The sequence below is a fragment of the Narcine bancroftii genome, chromosome 2 (genome assembly GCF_036971445.1).
Source record: "Narcine bancroftii isolate sNarBan1 chromosome 2, sNarBan1.hap1, whole genome shotgun sequence".
Lineage (NCBI taxonomy): Eukaryota > Metazoa > Chordata > Chondrichthyes > Torpediniformes > Narcinidae > Narcine > Narcine bancroftii.
Genome location: NC_091470.1, coordinates 284,028,253 through 284,048,112, shown reverse-complemented (window position 1 = coordinate 284,048,112; position 19,860 = coordinate 284,028,253). Strand labels below are relative to the sequence as shown.

General features: G+C 43.0%; 1 long non-coding RNA gene across 1 annotated transcript in view; it reads left to right on the top strand.

Annotated features, from left to right (window-relative positions):
- Positions 1-19,860, top strand: part of LOC138752706 (uncharacterized) — a 36,372-nt gene that overhangs the window by 453 nt on the left and 16,059 nt on the right. The window lies entirely within an intron of this gene.

The window sequence follows — 19,860 nt, the reverse complement described above, 5'->3', positions numbered from 1 at the left end:
ACTTTTATTATAGGTTTATTTGTAATTATTTTTAAATAATATTTCAGAATTATTATTAAAATCCATTTGAATGAATGTTCACTCTCCCAGAATATCAAGCATCATAGAACCGCAGTACATTACAGCACAGGCAATTCGACCCTTCCAGACTGTGCGGACTAATCAAACTAGCTAGTCCCACTGACCTACTCTCATTCTATAACCCTCCAGAACCTTCCTATCCGTGTATTTATCCAATTTATTTTTACAACTCAAGACTGAATCTGCATTCACTACATCAGATGGCAGCTCATTCCACACCCCCACCACTCTCTGAGTGAAAACCATTCCTTTAATGTTCCCATCATACCTCCCCCCTTTCAGCCTAAAGCTATGACCTCTCGCATTTATCTCCCCCAATCTGTGTGGAAACTGCTACTCTATCTATACCCCTCAAAATCTTTTAAACCTCTATCAAATCTCCCCTTATTCTTCATCGTTCCAAGGAGTATAGTCCTAACCTGTTTAATCTTTTTCAGTAACTGAAACTCCTAAAGACCTGACAACATCTTAGTAAATCTCTGCATTCTTTCAATCTTATTGATATCTTTCCTGTTGCTGGGCGGCCTGAACTGCACACAATATTCGAAGTGTGGCCTCACCAATGACTTGAATAATTTAATCCTCCAGCACCTCCCCCGTGACTAAGGGCATTTTGAATATATCTGCTAGGGGCCCTGCAATTTCAGCACTTGTCTCCCTCAAAATGCAGGGGAATATCATATCTGGTCAAGGGGATTTGTCTACCTTTATTTGTTGCAAGGCATCAAGCACCTCCTTCTCCTTAAACTTCATATGTTCTATAACACTTCTATTTGTTTCCCTTCCATCCTTATTCATTATGCCAGTTTCCTGCGTAAATACTGAAGCAAAAAGATTGTTCAGGATCTCTCCCAGTTCATGAGACTCCACACAAAGTTGACAACTCTGATTTTCTAGGTGCTGGACACTATCAGTTGCCCCAATAATCGCAATGACAAAGACTTGAGGGGAACTATGGGCTTTATTGCACAGAAGACTTGAGCTGGCCCAGATCCAAACTAGGGAAGTGCAGGGAAGGGAAAGGTGGCCCGACCTTGATGGCCTGAGTCCAGGTAAGAGTGTCATTAGGGGGCGGGCCAGCCCGAGCCAATTAGCATATACAATCCATACCATTATACTAGGGGTCCAATTTTGTCCCTTACTATCCTTTTACTTTAAATATACTTGTAGAACCCCTTTGGATTTTCCTTCACATTATCTGCCAAAGCACCCTCATGTCTTCTTTTTGCCTTCCTAACATTAACCCTTTATTTTCTTTTTCACTATTTGTGCGCTATTGGCATTAACCTTCAAGCTAAAGTACACTACTTCTTCCCAGTAAAATCAACACAGTAGGTCTTTGCATTAAGCTCATGATTCAAGGTTCAAGTTCAAGATTCAGATTCCAATTATTATCATGTATACAAAATCCCAGCAAAGACAGACAAAGGGAAATTACTAACCCAGTATCACTATCATGACAAGAAAAAGAACCAAAAGAGCATACCCTCAGAGACATTGAGAGTCTGTGGATCCCATTACCTCTTCTGATACTGTCACCTGCTATTCCCTCATTACTGCAGTGGCTGCATATCCTCCTGACTGGTCAGCAGTGAAGCTAAGCTCAAGCCATTCAAGTTACATCTCCTCGGCACTGGTTCCTAACCCATCAAGCATTTAGGAAGCTATTACCACCCAAGGCTCTTCGGGAGATCCCCTCACACCAACCACACCCTTACAAATTCTAGACCCGATACCGGTTTCCCGCAGATCCCAGAATTGAAGCCTTTCCCACTGCTGTTTGTGTTTTTATTGTAATAAAGAAACCGGTTCTTTTATAACAATTATACTTTATTAGTTACAGTACTCAAGATATCGTGGAGCCGTCCATTTTGAATCTACTACTAGCTGCAACAACTCATTACCAACTCCCTCTAGTGGTCAGATTAGCACTAGCATTCTATCAGAACATCCTCTTTCCTTGAAATATTTAATCTAACATCATGACACACTAATACTGTATTCATTTCAATTTAAAGTTCAACACAAACATAAGCAGCAAAAACTATTTAAGTGTGCAGTTCTTTGTCTGTTAGTGATTCAGTCTGTCAGGTTCTTTGATAATGTGTGAATCTTAACTGGTGCTTGTGTCGGCTCTGCTGGTTCACTACTGTCTAGCTTTGGTGGTGTTTCCTCTGTGTCTGTGCAAGCTGGATCCTCTACCTTTGCCTGTTCCTGCAGTGTCTCTTGTGTTTTCAGCAGGCTCTTTCAATTCCTCCTCAGTATTTGACCATCCTCTGATCTAACAGTGAAAGATCTTGGATTTCTCCAGAACAGTAGTCTTTTTGTTCCAAGTGTTAGAATCTCTGAGTCTCACTGCATCATGTTGTGCCAGTGGCCCTAAGCTTCTTGCTGACTTGACATAGTTTACATTTTGTCTCCATTGCAGACACTTTTGTTTCCATTCGACATCTGACATCTCTGTTCTTGTTTGGGTCTGCAGAGTAGGGAAGTGTGGTACTTAGATTACGTCCCATCAGAAGCTCGGCGGGTGACATGCCATGTTCAAGTGGTGAAGCTCGGTAACTCAACAGAGCCAGATAAGGATCTGAGTCACTATCTAGTGTTTACTTGAGCAACTGTTTAACTATGTGAACTCCTTTCTTTGCTTTACCAGTTATCTGTGGATGCAGAGGACTTGAAGTCACATGTCAAAAATCATACTCTTCTGCAAAATTCTGGAATTCTCTACAACTGTAGCAACTGAATTGTCACTGTAGACAATTTGATGACTTCCATGTCTTGCAAAGATCAATTTCATAGATTTGACATGTTAGGAAGCAGCACAATCTCCACATAGTATGGTAGATAGTCAATAACCAACAATTTATTATTTCCATTATTGTGGAACAGATCAGTCCCAACTTCCTGCCATGGTTCTGCTGGTAAGTAAGTTATGATCATGGGTTCCTTTGTCTGCTTTGCATCATGTTTCAAAGAGGTCTCACAGCTTGAAACCATCTTGTCAATGTCAACATTTATCCCTGGCCAAAAAACAGCAGTTCTGGCCCTTCTCTTACATATTTCCATTCCAAGGTGCCCCTCATACACCCTTTTCAGCATCTCAGTAACTGAGGAAAGACAATTCTGCTCTGTCTGAGTAAAGCCCACTGACAACACTCAGCTCAGTTCAGCTCTGATGTTGTAGTATTGCTGACATTCTTCATTCATATACTTGATGACTTTCTGTAGAACTGTGTTCTTTTCAGCTGTGATCTGCTTGAACTTCATGTCAGATACGGGAAGAGATTCAGTAATCAGGTTCATGTGGAGATTCACACCTGTTTCTGTGAGCTTCACTCTGAGCTGTTGCCCTGGCTAATGCATCAGCTAACATAATAAGTTTTCCTGCTGGTACATCAATTCAAAGACATAACAATGTAGCTTCATCATCAGTCTTTGGATTTGTGGCGACATTTCACTGAGATTTTTATTGATTATGTCTATTAATGGCTTGTGGTCTGTCTCTGTCATTAACATTGGTAGACCATACACATAAATGTGGAATTTCTCGAATCTGTAGACCAGATCTACACACTCTTTCTCGACCTGTGTATATTGACATTCAGATGTTGTCATTATTCTTGATTCATACGCTACTGGCCTCCAATCGTCTCCTACAGCCTGAAGTAGTACGGCTCCTCTTCCATCTTTTGAAGCATCTGTGGATATTTTCAACCTTCTGGATATGTCAAAGAACGGCAAAAGTACTGGTTCTATAGTTAGAATGGTCTTCAGTCATCCCCATTCTTCCTCGTGGTTGGCTGTCCACATGAATGCACATTTGTCCTGTAACAACTTCCTAAGGTATATTATTTTGGAAGACAGGTTTGGTATGAATTTACCAATGAAATTGATCATTCCCAACACTTTCAATATACCTTTATTCATCAGTGGGTCTGGGCATCTCTAACATTGCTTTCACCTTGCTCTTGTCTGGCTTCACACCTGCCTCTGACAGTTTATCTCCCAGAAAAGTGATTTCCTTCACACCAAACTGACATTTTGCTCTGCTTATCTTTAATCCTTTCTTCTTTATGCATTGTAGCACTTGATGACCCTCTCGTTGTATTGTACTTGTATGGATCCCCATAGGATCATGTCATCCATGTACATGCATACCCCATTTATGCCTTCTGTGATGTGCTCCATTGTCCTGTGATACACTTCCAGAGCTGAGGAAATTCCAAAAGCCATCTTCAGATAGGAGTATTGGCTAAACGGTATATTAAATATACACTATTTGTGCTATCTTCATGCAGTTTTATTGCCAGAAGCCCTGAGATGCATCCAATTTAGTGAAAAACTTCACACCAGCCATCTCACTTGCAATTTCATCTGTGTTTAGAATCTGATAATATTCTCTCTTAATATTAGCATTCAAGCCTTTTGGGTCCATGCACATGCATAAGTCACCATTCTTCTTTTTGACACACACCATTGAATTCATCCATTCTGTGTACATCTCCTCTTTCTTTATGACCCATAGTGCCATCATTTGGTTGAGTTACTGCTTGAGTTTTCTTTTAGTGGTGCTGGAACCTGCCTTATGGAGTGCACTACTGGCTGTGTGTCCTCTTTTAACTGTATCTTATAGGTGAATGGTTGAACTCCAAACCCCTTGAATTTGTCTGGAAATTGATCCCATATTTCTACTACATTGTTCCATGAATTGTTGCTGTTAATGTGGTACACACTCTTAACTAGGTTTAAATTATCACATGCTTTGTCACCAAGCATGTGATTCATGTCCATCTAGGACTACTGTGAAGCTGAGGTGGTGCTCTTTAATTTTCACCTTGAATTTACATGTACCTTTCATTTCAATGCTCTGTCCATTGTAAGCTTTGAGCTGTACAGGATTTTCATGGATGTATGGCTTTATCTTCATTGCCCTGATGTTTCTTCTATAGTGTGTATAGTGTGCACGCTTTTAATTCTGTTTTGTTTCTCTTTGGAAAAACTTTGCTTTGCATAATGATTCAATCCTTTGTACTTATTATGGACTTTTCCATAGGCTGGGCATTGTTTTGGTGCATGTTGAGTGCTACATCATTTACAATTGAATGTCTCTCCACCATTTGTTGTTTCCTATATCTCATTTATTTTTTAATGTGTGGTTATGACATTTTCACTGGCTTTTGCACAATCACCAAACTTTCTTGTGTGCTGCAGAGTTCTTTCACTGGTGTGGCATTTCTTCACAGCTCCAGCTAAGGTAAACTCTTTCTCTTGCAGTAACCTTTCTCTCACCTTCTTATCAATAATCCCGAAAACAATTTGATCACGGATCACTGAATCTTGCAGTGATCCAAAATTGCATGTTCTTGCTTTTCATTTCAAGTCCATTGAAAAAGTATAAAAGCTCTCTCACTGTAGCCGTGTGCATGAGTGAAACATGTACTTCTCGAATGTTTAATTTTTATTTGGTGAACTGTGCTCATGAAGCATCTTGATAATCTTGTTGAACTTTCCCTGGTCAGCTGCCTTGGCAAAAACTTCTAGTGCTTCAGGTTCCCACCATGGAAGGTAGTGGTGCAGTCTTCCATGCATCAGATTTACTATAGAGTCCAATGGCTTGCAGATACAGCATGAACCATTGTTTAAACAACCGCCATTCATGGTCGATGCTCTCAGTCCAATACACAGCATCAGGAGACTTCACACTTTCCATGTTTTCTGGCTGTTATCAAATGATTCTCACTCTGCACACTCCAGGTGTTTCTTCCACTCCTGGTTCCATTTGATGTTTCTTTTATTGTAATAAAGAAACATCAGTTCTTTTATAACAACTATAGTTTATTAGCTACAGTACTCACAACCTCGTGGAGGCATCCATTTTGAATCTACTCCTAGCTGCCACAACTTATCTCTGACTCCCTCTACTGGTCACAATTATCACTAGCACTCTATAGTTACACTGGATTCCTACTCCAAAGCTTATCTGTCTCAGAGACGAAGTGTTATCTCACTCTGGTATCCTGCACCAAACTGCTGTTTCCTCAGATCCTGCCGTCCTCCAGATCTGGGATTCTAAATATGGGTACCATCATCTTGGGTATTTGTGCTATCTTCATGCAGTTTTATTGCCAGAAGCCCTGAGATGCATCCAATTTAGTGAAAAACTTCACACCAGCCATCTCACTTGCAATTTCATCTGTGTTTAGAATCTGATAATATTCTCTCTTAATATTAGCATTCAAGCCTTTTGGGTCCATGCACATGCATAAGTCACCATTCTTCTTTTTGACCTCAGAGGACATCTGTCAAAAAAACACTATTGGCCTTATTTTCCAAGAAATTTAAACTTGCGTGGAGCCAGTTGGATGATAGTGGGGCAGTAAGAGATTGCAGACGGCCTCAGTCCTGCTCCTTGTTCTCTCCAATCTGCACCAGTGGTAGTGCTGCTGTTACAGTCACTACAGTAGTACTACCATCTTGATTTCATGGAATCCTACAGAATCTTCTGAGGAGTTCCAACAAATTAAGATTTAATTTTTCTTTTTTATAGGTCCATGTTATTCATCTGATCATTTTGGTTACACAAAAATGATTCACTCCCTGTAGGCTTTTATTCAACATGGCCTGTTAAGTTTTGGGCAAAGTCTTTCCATTGAAAACCCATGTCCTTTGTGTGTTGATGGACAGCTAGCAGCGACTATACTTGTTAACATTCAGTAATGTGTAGGCATAGGTAGAGGTGGAGTGGGCCATGTGTGATGGTCTTAAGTGATCAAATCTGGGTTCCTTTCCTCCCATTTTTTTAATGAATGTCAATGACTCCATTCAAACAAATGCAGTGATTGCTTGTACACCAGTCCCAGCTAATATAAAGGTGAAGAGGAAGTCCCTCCTATAACCTGCCTCTGCACTCAGGGTATGCCCAACATAAGGACTGAGGATTAGGACAGGTACCTGTAGTCCGAGTGGTTGGAACAGATGATACAAATGCCAAGTTGATGGAGAGTAAAGTTAGGTGGAATCGGCTGCAGATAAGAATGTTGGGAAATGGAGTACAGAAGTGAACTGAATAATATGCACAATGCAATTCTTCAGGAATTGGGAAACTGCCAGAAAGCCTGCATACAAGATCAAGAGGCATAATGAATTTGATTTCTCTTTGTTAATTTTAGTGCAGGACTTTGCATCTTTTCCATACAATAATATCAACTTATTTATTAGTGAATATGCAGATCTAGTCATGAAAACTTTACTGAAGGGTAGGCACCTCAAAAACTGATGCCCATGGAAGCTCAGGAAGGTAAATGCCTCCCGAATACCTCAGATGAATATAATCTCCTGTTGCCCCTTTGAACCTCTTTACCTCTATCCTCATTCAGGAGCATGTCCTATTCTAACTAATCCTCTCTTCATTTCCCCTGAATTCACCCTGCTTTATTTTTTTTTGTGTCCCTCTCAGGACTTTCTTGACTCTTAAACAAATTTTGGTTTCATCTCACTGATAACTTTAAAACTAATAACTTCACAGGGAGAAAAAAAAAAGCAATGGCTTTCAGCAAGCTTTCAACATTAATGGAATGACTTCTGGTATCAGTTGCAGGCACAAAGCACCTTCCCATTTAATAGAAGCCGGCATGATTTCATTGAGCACTACCCAGCTTCAGCTGATGCTAACTGCTTGTGAAATCATTCCCAATGAATGCTCAATAAGGCTCTGCTGGAAGCTGTAATAATAAGGTCAGAGCAGGGATTTTGTGTCGATCCTCCAACAGGTCAAAGGCGAACAGATTAATCATGCGTTGAGATTGCTGCACCCATTTTCCAGTACTATCTAATTCCTTGTCCGGTCACTGGAATTAAATATGACTTTGGTGAATCTGAATTTCCGAAGTAGAATTCAGCACACAGCCACCATTATAAACTGGAATATATGTAGTTGTATTGGTAAATCTCCATTTACCCAAGTAAGAACTATTCAACCTCAAGTTCAGAAATCTATCTCTCTCGGTGCATATTGACTAACCCTTCTTTAACAATGGACAAAAACTTATGTTGTTGCACTCAAATATTTAGCTTTATGTAAAAAATTCTATCAAGTATGGACATTAAAAATTATACGATTAGATGAACTGTATTTCTTCATCCACTCTAATTAATAGCTTAAATAAGATGGTTTAGCAATTGGCATTTGAAGCATTTAAGTTGGATGTATTTCAGTTTTGCTCAAGATAATTCTACAGATTTTGTAAGTAAATAGAACATTACAGCACAGTACAGCCCCTTTGACCCATGATGTTGTGCTGACCTATATATTAAAAAAAACAACCAAACCCTCCCTACCTCATAATTCTCTATTTTTCTTTCATCCACGTGCCTGTACAGGAGTCTCCTAAATTTCCCCCTTGTTCCAGCCTCCAGCACCACCTTGGTAATACATTCCAAGCACCCACACTTGGGAACCATTTATTTTGATCCTGGGGACGTATCTGGCTATTAATTATAAAACTGTCAAAAATAGAGAGGATCTCTACTTGAGAACCAAAAAGGATGCCATTAGGCAGTGACTACTTAGAAAATGGATTTCTCCCACTTTTGATGCCTTAAAACATCATCGAATTTCACACCAATGCCAAATCAGGAAATCTCCATGGTCTTAAATAAATTTTAATCGGACTTTGGTGGTTTACATCCAGAAAGTATTTTTATAATGGTACTGCATTGTTCCAATGCAGTCTCACTTATACCAGTGCAGTTCTGGTTGCCTCCACATAGCAAAGAAGTATATCGACCTTCAAAGATAGATTCTAGGAGACCTAATGGCATCACACATAATATGGTTGCCATGCAGAAGATAGAGCATGCAAGGAAGAGTGAAGTGAGACCATGATTTGCTTTAGTGTGTGAGGTATATAGAAGGTCTGGTCAGTGAGATATATGTCAAGAGAGTTCAGGAGGCTCACAAGGGCCCCCATCAGAAGGGCCTGACAGGTGGTTGCTTGACTTATCTCTGATGCAAATGTAAACCTACAAAATAGATCAATGTTGGAGAAAATTTCACAGTCTGGCAAGATGAGTCAAGAGGTGTTCCACACTAGCTCCTATTGAGTTGGCTCTGGACTAGCAATGTAAAATTGGTTAATCTAGGACCCAGAATCCAATGTCCAGAGTCATCATGGAAAGCTGTGTGGACTCAAAGTAAAAGGGCCCATCCTTCTAGCAACCAGACTACAATCATACAGGACACTGTAACAGAACAAACTAGCTAAGGAAATATGCATAAGCATGTGTATCATTAGAAACAAATGGTATGACTTTCCGTTATATGCTACTGATTATACCATGAAGACTTTATCCATTTTGTCCTGCTACATTCTTCAGAATGGTTAATTGGTGCAATGATTTCAAATGGAAAAGCAAAAAACTCCAGATGACTAATGATGCACCTCGTTTGGATTTCTTATTGTTGAATGAGTACCATCATTGCGGGTTTGTAATTTTTTTTTCTCTCAAATGCATCTTCCTATCCTAACCTGAACAACTTGATGCAATGAGCCTTAACCTCAGCATTGACTACAATGCTGGTATTCAGCCATTTACAGAGAGCAGTAGCCTAAATGTTCTAGTTCTCATTAAATCCTTATGGTGGATCTATCCAAAAAAATATTAATATAACTTTGATGACAATGTAATTATCATGATTAGTGAATTTGTGGATGACACCAAAATTGGTGGTATAGTAGAGAGTGAAGAGGGATGGAGGCTGGCTACAAGTGCAGAGGAAAACATAAAACTTATCTTTCATAGAGCAGCCCTAAAAGGTTGCACCTGAACCACATTCATGTCAAATGGCACCTCGTAGCGCTCTCCAGAGCCAATGATGTAGTGCCACCCGTCATAAATACGCATCAAGCCATGCATATCTTCCTTACCCATAATCCCCTATGCAGCTGGAACCGCTCTGTATTTTCCAGAACAGTTCCAGCTGAGTGGGAGATTATGGGTAGGGAAGACAGCCATTGCTCTGCCGTGTTTTGAGCCATAGGGAGCAGTCCCGAAGGTCAAAGTGGCCCAATGAGGCTGTCACAGCCCGCACTGGCCATCCCCTGACAACCCCCACCGGCCACCCTTGCCCTGATGGCTCCCACCAGCTGCCTTTGCCCTGACAGATCCTGCCGACCTCACCCCTCCCCCCTCCGATGTCTCCTACCGACCGCCCCTGCCTTGAGGGGGTCATAGAGAGAATGGGGAGATGGGTTGCAGGCTGATGGTGTCATCAGCCCACCCCTAACCAGCCGCTTGCAGTGGCTGTACATTCATGCATAGCAGCGGAGCGCAGCACTCCACCGATTATCCTTCCCCAAGAGGGATTACAGTCAGCGCTTTGGAGCCAGCTACAGCGCATTCAAGATGGTAAGTCTCTCGACGTAAGGGCGGAGAATCTCTGCCTTTACAGTTGGACTTTTTCTTTGCATGAAAGGGCCTTAAGATTACAACAGGATCCAGAAGGAGTGGCCAAGGAGTTAGACATTTGAGGTGTAATACTTTGATAGGTTAAAGCAAGGCAGAACTTACATGGGGAATGGTACAGCCTTGGAGAGGGTTACAGAGCAAGAGATTTGGGGTACAGATACATAGTTCCATGAAAATGGCAAAGCAGGTTGTAAAGAAGGTGTTTGGCATGCTTGCCTTCATCAGTCAGGGCATTGACTGCAGGAGAAATTAGGTAATGTTGCAACTGTACAGGACTTTGGTGAGACTGCATTTTGAGTATTATGCACAGTTTTTGTCACCTAGTTATAGGAAAGATATCATTAAGCTGGGAAAGGTGAAGAAAAGTTTCATGGGAATATTACTGGAACTGGTAGGATTGAATTATAAAGAAAGGCTGGATAGGCTGGGACTTCTCCCTGGAGCATAGGAGAACAACAAATGTTTTGAAAATCATCAAGGCCCCAGGTAAGGTAAAAGTTCAGAGCCATTTTCCCAGAGTAGATGAACCTAAAACTTGAGGGCATAGATGTAAGGACCGATGGAAAGGATGTAAAAAGTTCTTGAAGGTCACCTTCTTCACACAGAAAGAGATGTATGGAATGAGTTGCTAGAGGAAGCAATAGAAGGGCCGATGATAACAATATTCAAAAGACATTTAGGCAAGTACGTGAATAGGAAAGATTTAGAGGGATATGGACCAACTGCAGGGAAATAGGGGTAGATAGGTTGGCATGGATAAGATGGGCTGAAAGTCCTGCTCCTGTTTTGTAGAACTTCATGACTCTAATTCTAATGTGTATTTTGCTCAGAGGTCATAGATATTTAAGCAAGGTGGCAATCATCAGGAAATACAAAGGTGTTGTCATAAGTTATAGAATTCATTCACTGATGGATTTGTTTTGGGTCAGACTTTTTCAAGTCATTGGTAAGAACAATTCTTGTTGATGAATGGGTCAAGATTATAAATGAGAGTCCTTTTCGGCATAAGAGAGCAGTCAAATCTTGCCTGCACAGCTGGGAAACTAGCAATGCTGGCAAATCCTTCTTCCTGAGATGCCATCCCCTCCTCTCCAGTATCAAGGCAGCTGAAACATTTCTGAGAATAGAGAGCCAAGAAATCTTTTTGATGCAGTGATGAACAGAAAGTTGAATGCTAGCTGCTGCTGCTGGCTGGAATGATTCAGCAGGCAGGGAGAGTCAAGGAGTTGACTCTCTCAGTTGGATGCCCTTAGAGGGAGGAGTCCTGATCCAAGAGAGAGCCCACAGAAGAACATGTGATGATTGCTTTAGGAGACTTGAGCTTGTTTATTTATTTGTATTCATTAAATGGGTTTTAAAGGCTGGCCAGCAGTTCATTGCACATCCCTAATTGTCATCATGAAGGTGGCAGTGAGCTGCTTTCATGAACCACCGTGCTACTTGAGGAATGGATGTATCCACAATGCCGTGAGGGAGGGAGTTCCAGGATTTTCAGGCGGTAACAGTAAAAGAGCAGTGTCATTTTCCAAGTCAGGTTTGTCTGTAGTATGAAGGGCAACTGTCCTACCTGATAGAGGCCATTGGTTTGGAAGGTGCTGCAGTGCATACTGTAGGTGCTGCTACTGTGAATCACTGATGAAATGAGTGAATGTTTGTGGGGTGCCTAACAATTGGGCAGCTAATGTCCTGGAGGGTATTGCACTTCTTAAGTGTTGTTGAAGGTGCACTCATCCATGCAAGTGGAGAGTGTACCATCACAATCCTGCCTTGTGAATGATGGACAGGCTCTGTGGAATTAGGAGGTGAGTTCCTCATGGCAGGATTCCATCCTTCTGATGTGCTCCTCTAGGTACAATCTCCTCTAGGCTATTCCAGTTCAGTTTCTGGTCATAAACTTTCCAACCACACCCCCCCCCCCCCCCCCTCCACCATGCCCACTTCAGGATCTTATCAGTTGGAGATTCAATGATGGTAATGCTATTGAATATCAGAGAGTGATGTGGATTTTCCCTTGTTGGTTACCAATATATTGCCTGCTGCTTGTGTGGTGCAAATGTTACTTGCCATGTATAAGTCCAGGCCTGGATATTGTCCAGGTCTTGTGGCATTTGAACATGGACTGCTTTAGATCTGAAACAAGTCTCCTTATGTTGGCTTGTGAGACCCAGCCGTTTCCTGGTGGGCACATCTTCACCTCCAGCTTGGATGTCCCCAACTTGCAAGTGGCCCGCTTTCACTAAAGTCTCAAAAAATCAAATGCTGGCAGTGATGTCATAGTTCAAACACCTATCTAATGAGTAACCCCACTGATTGATGCCATCATCCGCAGAGATGGTGTACAGAACACTGCTTACCATTCCAGGGGACCTGCATTTCAACCCCCTGACCCACAGACTAGAGTGTTAGATGTCCTGCACAGGCTGAGAGAGAAAGTGGGTGGATGACTGCCACCCCCACCACCGTCCAGACATGGCTCGCCACCCAGCCAGGTTCCAGAGGATCTGCAGTCCACACACTACGTTTCCATACACGGAGGATAGCAAAGGACCCCCTATAGTGCCTGAACAAAGGCTCCTTCAAGGTACTGTGGAGAGATGGCTTGGTGTTCACATTGGACATTGGCGGCCAACAGGACAGATTCACATTCGACCGCCTCAAAGTCGCACACCTGGACTCTGACCTGCCGGCCCCAGACCCCTGGGTCAAGCACAGAGGTAGACCACCCAAAGACTGTAAGTCAGACTGCTCAAAGAGCAGCGGTGATTCTGCAGGGTGTGTTGTAGCGGGCTGAGTGACTGCGCAAGTAAACGGGCTGAATCACTGCAAAACGACAGTGAAGGGGAGCCTGCGCCCAGCACCATGTGTGGGCTAAGGAGCCCTCCATTTCCACATAGTGGCCAGCCAGCCAGAGAGTGACACCGCAGCACAATGATGTCACTTCCAGAAGTCAGAAGGTACGTAACCAGAAGAAGGCAGGCCAGCGCAGACACGCAGGGAATTCAAACCAGTAAAGTCAGTCTTTGTTATACACTCACCTTGTGTGGACATCTCTTTATTTGATAGCACTGCTGCAGCAGACTCTACAGTTGTCTTTGTTCATACAGCAGAGGCTGTGAACTTTGGGAGGTGATTGAACAGCCTACATTCATTCTGAAGCTGCTCATTTAGGGCTCCGGTTGCAAACAGTGTATCATGTGAATAAAAATTCTCATGACTGGTGAGAGAACTTGCACTTTTATTAGCTTATAACTGAGGGTAGCGTCTTACAGTGGTCTTTAGAGAGGCTTAGGATTGAGGTGGGAAACCAGGGTTATATATGGTAGATGGGGGCGGAGCCAGCCATCAGTACAACACACCATCAGTGAATCTCAGTTCACTGCATTCACCTCTTCCTGCAAAATTTAGGGTCTGTGGATGAAAACAGAGAACGTTGATTCAGAAAAAAAATATATAGTTATTTACAAATTTAAGCCATCTGGGGGTCTGGAGATCCTGGTGGAGCACCTAAGCGTGGGCGGGTCTTGGGCTCCTTGGGTCTCCCAGTCCTCTTGTGAGGGAGAGGTTGCGGGCAGGATCTCCAGCTCTACAGTAGAGGGGGATGCACTTTCCTCCTGAACCGGATTGAGGCCCTGACTAGGGGTGGCGAGAATGAGCTCCATGGCTCACAGGACACTTGAGGCAATGGACCCTCTGTTCCGGCAGGTGCCAGGTCCCTGATGGAGACAGTCCTCTCTGCCATCTGGGTATTCCACATAGGCATACATGGGATTGGCATAGAGCAATTTTATGCTTTTCATCAGGGGGTTGGTCTTGCTTCTCCTCATGTGCTTCTTGTGAAGGACTGGACCAGGAGTGGTGAGCCAGGTTGGGAGTGTAGTTCCCGATGCTGACATTCTTTCGAAAGTGAATAGGAGCTCGTGAGAAGTAGCACTGGTTGCTGTACATAATAGCGACTGGATGGAATGAAGTGCAATATGAAGGATTTCCTGCCAGCTTGAGTCTGGAATGCCTCTTGACTTCAAGGCAAGTTGATAGCCTTCGAAACCATGGCATTTTCCTTTTCAACCTGCCCATTCCCCTGGGGTTGTAGCTAGTGGTCCTGCTGGATGCGATGCCTCTCAGCACCAGGTACTGATGTAGCTCGTCGCTCATAAAGGATGAGCCCTAGTCGCTATGAACATAGCTGGGATACTTGAACCGGCCGAACATGGAAACTATGACTGATTGAGTGGACGTGTCTGGACATGGAATGGTGAACAGGAAGTGGGAGTACTTGTCAATGACAGAGAAGAAGAAAGTGTTCCCATTCGTGGAGGGGAGAGATCCCTTAAAATCATCACTGAGCCGTTTGAAGGGCCTGGATGACTTGATCAGATGCGCCTTTGCGGGGCAGTAGATGTGTGGCTTGCACTCCACGCAGACCTGGCAAGACCTGGTCATTTCCCTAATATCTTCCATGGAGTAGGGCAGATTATGCGCCTTGACAAAATGAGCCATGCGGGTAACCCCTGGATGGCAGAGCTCATTATTCAGAGATTGCAGTTGGCCGGTGTGTGCAGAGGCACAGCTTCCTCTGGATAAGGCATCTAGAGGGTCATTCAGGGCTCCTGGCTGATGCATACATCATAATTGTAGGTGGAGAGTTTGATCCTCCACCCAGCAATTTTGTCATTTGTGATTTTTCCCCTCTTGACATTATTAAACATGAATGCGACCGAGCGCTGGTCAGTGAGGAGAGTAAATTTCCTACCAGCCAGGTTGTGTCTCCATTGCCTCATGGCTTCTACAATGGCTTGAGCCTCCTTTTCTACAGAGGGGTTCTGGAGCTTGTGGCCTTGCAAGGTCTGGGAAAAAAATACAACCGGCCTGCCTGCCTGTTGAGGGTAACGGCCAGGGCTATGTCCGAAGCGTCACTTTCCACTTGGAAAGGTACATTCTCATCCACCGCGTGCATGGCAGCTTTTGCAATGTGATTCCGGAGGTAGTTAAAAGCTGTTTTGGCTTCAGGCAAGAGGGGGAAAATAGTGACTTTTAAGAGAGGGTGAACCTTAATAGCGTATTGATGGATCCACTGAGCATATGAGAAAATCCCCAGGCATCTCCTCAAAGCCTTTGTGGTCCTGGGAACAGGATGCTCTAACAGGAGGTGCACCCTATCGAGATCAGGGCTAATGATGCTATTTTCCATCATGTAGTCAAGGATAGCCAGCTGTTTAGACCTGAACACGCACTTGTCAGAGTTATAAGTGAGGTTCAGGACTTTCGCTGCATGGAGAAAACTCTGGAGGATGGCGTCATGGTCTTCCAAGGTGTGGCCACAGATGGTGTCATTATCGAGGTAGGGGAAGGTAGACTTCAACCCATACTCATCCACCGTTCTGTCCATCTGCCTCTGGATGATAGAAACCCCATTAGTAATTCCAAAAGGGACCCTCTGAAATTGATAGAGATGACCGTTAGGCTCAAATGCTGTACATGGACAGTCCTCAGAATGGATTGGCAGCTGGTGATAAGCAGCTTTCAGATCAATGATCAAATAGACCTGATACTGCGCAATATCATTCACCATGTCTGAAATTTGAGGGAGAGGGTATGCGTCCAAGGGTGTGTACCGATTAATAATTTGGCTATAATCAATTACTAACCTGGACTTTTTTTCCCCTTTTACCACTACCACCTGCGCTCTCCACGGGCTGGCGCTAGATTTGATGATACCTTAATCGAGCAGACATTGTGTCTCGGACTGTATGAAATCTCGGTCTGCTGTGCTGTACCTCCTAGTCTTGGTAGCAATAGGTTTGCAGTCAGAGGACAGATTTGGGAAGAGAGGTGGGTGGTCAATATTCAGTGTGGAGAGGATGCATGTGGGTTCTGATTTTAGAGGCTCTCCATTCCGAACCATTACAGGGGGAACGGACTATAATACTCCAAGGTCATGCTTTTAAGGTGACACAGGAAGTCCAGACCCAACAGCATCGGAGCACACAATTCATCAAGTACATACAAGCGTATTTTACAAAATTCCCTCCCCAAAACGACAAATGCACTATACAATGTAGTTGAATATGTGTAGAGTGTGAATGCGAAGCAAGGAATATGTGATAATTGGAAGGATACATCTTTAAGTTGAATTCTTACACAGTCCGTGAGTCTATGAAGCTTTCAGTAGAGCCTGTGTCGATTAGGCATTTAGTGGAATGTCCATTTACCTTCACAGTCACAATGGAGTTGCTGAGATGGTGAGGTCTGTCCTGATCTAGAACCATCAAGGCTAGGACCCCAGAGACTCTCTACTCCTCACTCAAGTGGTCCCTACCATCCTGGGTTGCCCATGGGTAAGATGGCATCGACCTCGTGGCGAAGGGAGATGGCCACCCTCCTTCCTCCTCTGACGACGATGGCACCATTTGAATTTGAGTCATGGCAAGATGGCCACTGAGCCTTTTTGCACCTTTTCCTCACTACCACCCTCCATTGGCATGTAGCACAACAAGTGGGTTCAGGTGAATTTGGGGCAGATGGTTTGGGCCTGGAATCAGATCCGGGAGTGATGCAGGCCGCTGACTTCCCCAGGCTTCCCCTCGCATGGCAAACCCTCGCCCAATGTCCTTTCTTGCCACAGCTGGAACAAACTGAGTATTTAGCCAGGCAACGAGATCGGGAGTGCTGGCTCTTGCCACAGAACAAGCACTCCCTAACGCAGGAGCATTTACTAGCACAGGGAGCAGCAACCATTAGGGCTGGGGTAGGGGGGGCGGCCAGTCCATGGAAGGGGTCGCCTGGGTGAGTGAGCTCACTGGTTTCGAGGTTAGCCTGTACAATGATTTGGCCAGTTCAATGTGGCTAGGCAGGTCTTTCTTACCCAACTTGAGCAGTCGCTCCCTCATGTACCTTGAGTGAATCTCTGCGACTAGAGTGTCCTGGATCTGTTCTTCTTCATGAACACGGCCCGCAGCCGCTTCATAACTGCACTTCTTGGCAAGCGTCCACAGATCCAGCAGGTAGTCATCGATGGTCTCTCCTGGTTGCTGGCGACGTAGAGCGAGTCGGTGCCTCAGTAGGATCTAGTTTTGCGACTTCAGGTACCGAGCCTTCAAAGCCTCAATGGCTGCATCATATGATGACTGCATACCCTTTCGTTCCTACCCTCTTGAGTTCATCGGTGTGGAAGACATCTCTGGTCGTGTTCAGGAAGGCCTAGAAGCAGTCTAGCCAGTACATGATCTCCTCAGCCACGTTGGGGGACAGAGGGACTATCAGCAGCACCCCTGGCTTGTAGCGTGAATAAAAGCTCTCACAACTGGAGGGAGAACATATGCTTTTATTAGCTTATAACTGAGGGTAGGATCTTACAGTGGTCTTCAGCGAGGCTCAGGGTTCAGCAAGGAAAACAGGGTTATATATGGGTAGATGGGGGCAGAGCGGGAGGTGGAGCCAGCCAACAATATAACACACCACCAGGGAATCTCAGTTCACTGCACAGTGTCCCTGAGTAAAAGCAAGATCCCAGTGTGATTGATTGCCAATTCTATAATGCACAAATGCCATGGTGTGAAAATTTAAGCTCCAAATTGAGACTTTATGGATATGGCAAGTAATATTTACATGCAAAATGACATCATGAGGTGCATGCCAGAACTGGTGAAAGGGTAAGTTCAACTTTGTACATGTACAACCTGATGAAACAGCAGTTGAAAATAAATGTACAGAAATAATTTGGGATGATTTACTTGGTTACAGGATACTGTTCATCAATCTCACAGCCTGCAGGAAAAAACTATTTCCTAGCCTGCCAGTCCTGATTTTTGATGATCTCCACCTCTTTTGTGATGGTAGTGGCTCAAAGATACTGCGCACAGGATGGAAAGGGTCCTCTATAATTCTTTGAGCCCTATTTAACTGTGCTGGCATTAGGTGAATGTTGCACAAGGACTGGTGTCACAATCTGGCCCTGCTGCAATATTTCTAATGTCTATTTTCAGCCCACTACCAAACACACACCTATTTGTCAACTGATGTCAGTCACTATACAAATCTGGAAGTAAATTGGAAAATTAAAACTAAAAGAAAAGTGATGCTTCAAGCTTACTGCCACATTGACTTAACTGACCCATGATCGTAATGAACTACATCAAGACCTCTTGATTAAGAAAATTAATTCCACAAAGGATCCTCGGCTCATTCACAGTAAATGCGGGAAACCTTTTCTTCAAAGGTTTTATTGGTATTTGGGTGCCTTCACCTAGATTCTTGGGCCTCTTCTCCAATAAAAATGGCATCAGTGAAGCACTAGAGTAATTCACTGTTCCATAGCGCTGATAAACCTCTATATCTCACACACATGCTCCTCACACCTTCAAAACTAAATATGTGTTACATTTCTACCTGCTTTGTTCAAATATCAAGTTCATTAAACACCAAAAATAATTACAATTGAGCAACCTTTAAAAGTAATTTGTAGGAAAAGATAAAGGTTGTTACATTCTAGTGTTTTTCATGGTCAAGATTGAATACAGAAGACCTTTATTTTCAAGACATTGGATTTAGAATTATTGCCAAAAGGCTATCCATTTGCAAGCAGTATCCCTATATTTATGTTAGGTAATGGTATTTTGGGATGTGGAAATCAACTCATATCTAATGAGATCTGAATTGACAATGGCCTTACGGTGGAACAAGGTCAAAGTTACTGTCTTTTGTGGTAAGAATATCACAATGTAATTAAGGAGAAAGCAATGCTAATAAATTGTTCACTGCTCTGATTTTAATATGGAATGTAATGGAAGTGCATTTAGCCTTTTTTGCTCTGACTTGATACAGTACATGTCATATGGGTTGAGGATTAATTCTTACCAACAACAATCTGGGTTGCAACAAGTGAAGGGCCATTAAATAAAGAGGACACACCTTGTTTTGACCTTCTTGTGGCCCATGAATACTTTGCATTGGGTTCCATTGGACATTGTAAAACAACAGAGAAAACTACCCATATATAGAGTGTCAAAATTAAGCTTTTTCTGATTCCTATGGCAATATATGTGTTGCTTTATAACATCATTGAATATCTTTTCATTATTGAAGTGGTAGTCAGGACCTGATCTTTATAATTATCATATTCATTCCCCACTGGGTTTATTTTCTTGTTTAACAAATGTATACAGTATGTCAGTATTAAGTGTCATTCGCTACTTTACTTCTCCTATATTTTTAACCAATATTAGTGATCGGAAGAAAATATTGCCCTGGATATTGTAATATTGTGTTTCAAAGAGACAGCACAAATCTTCATACACATGAAAAATCACTTAG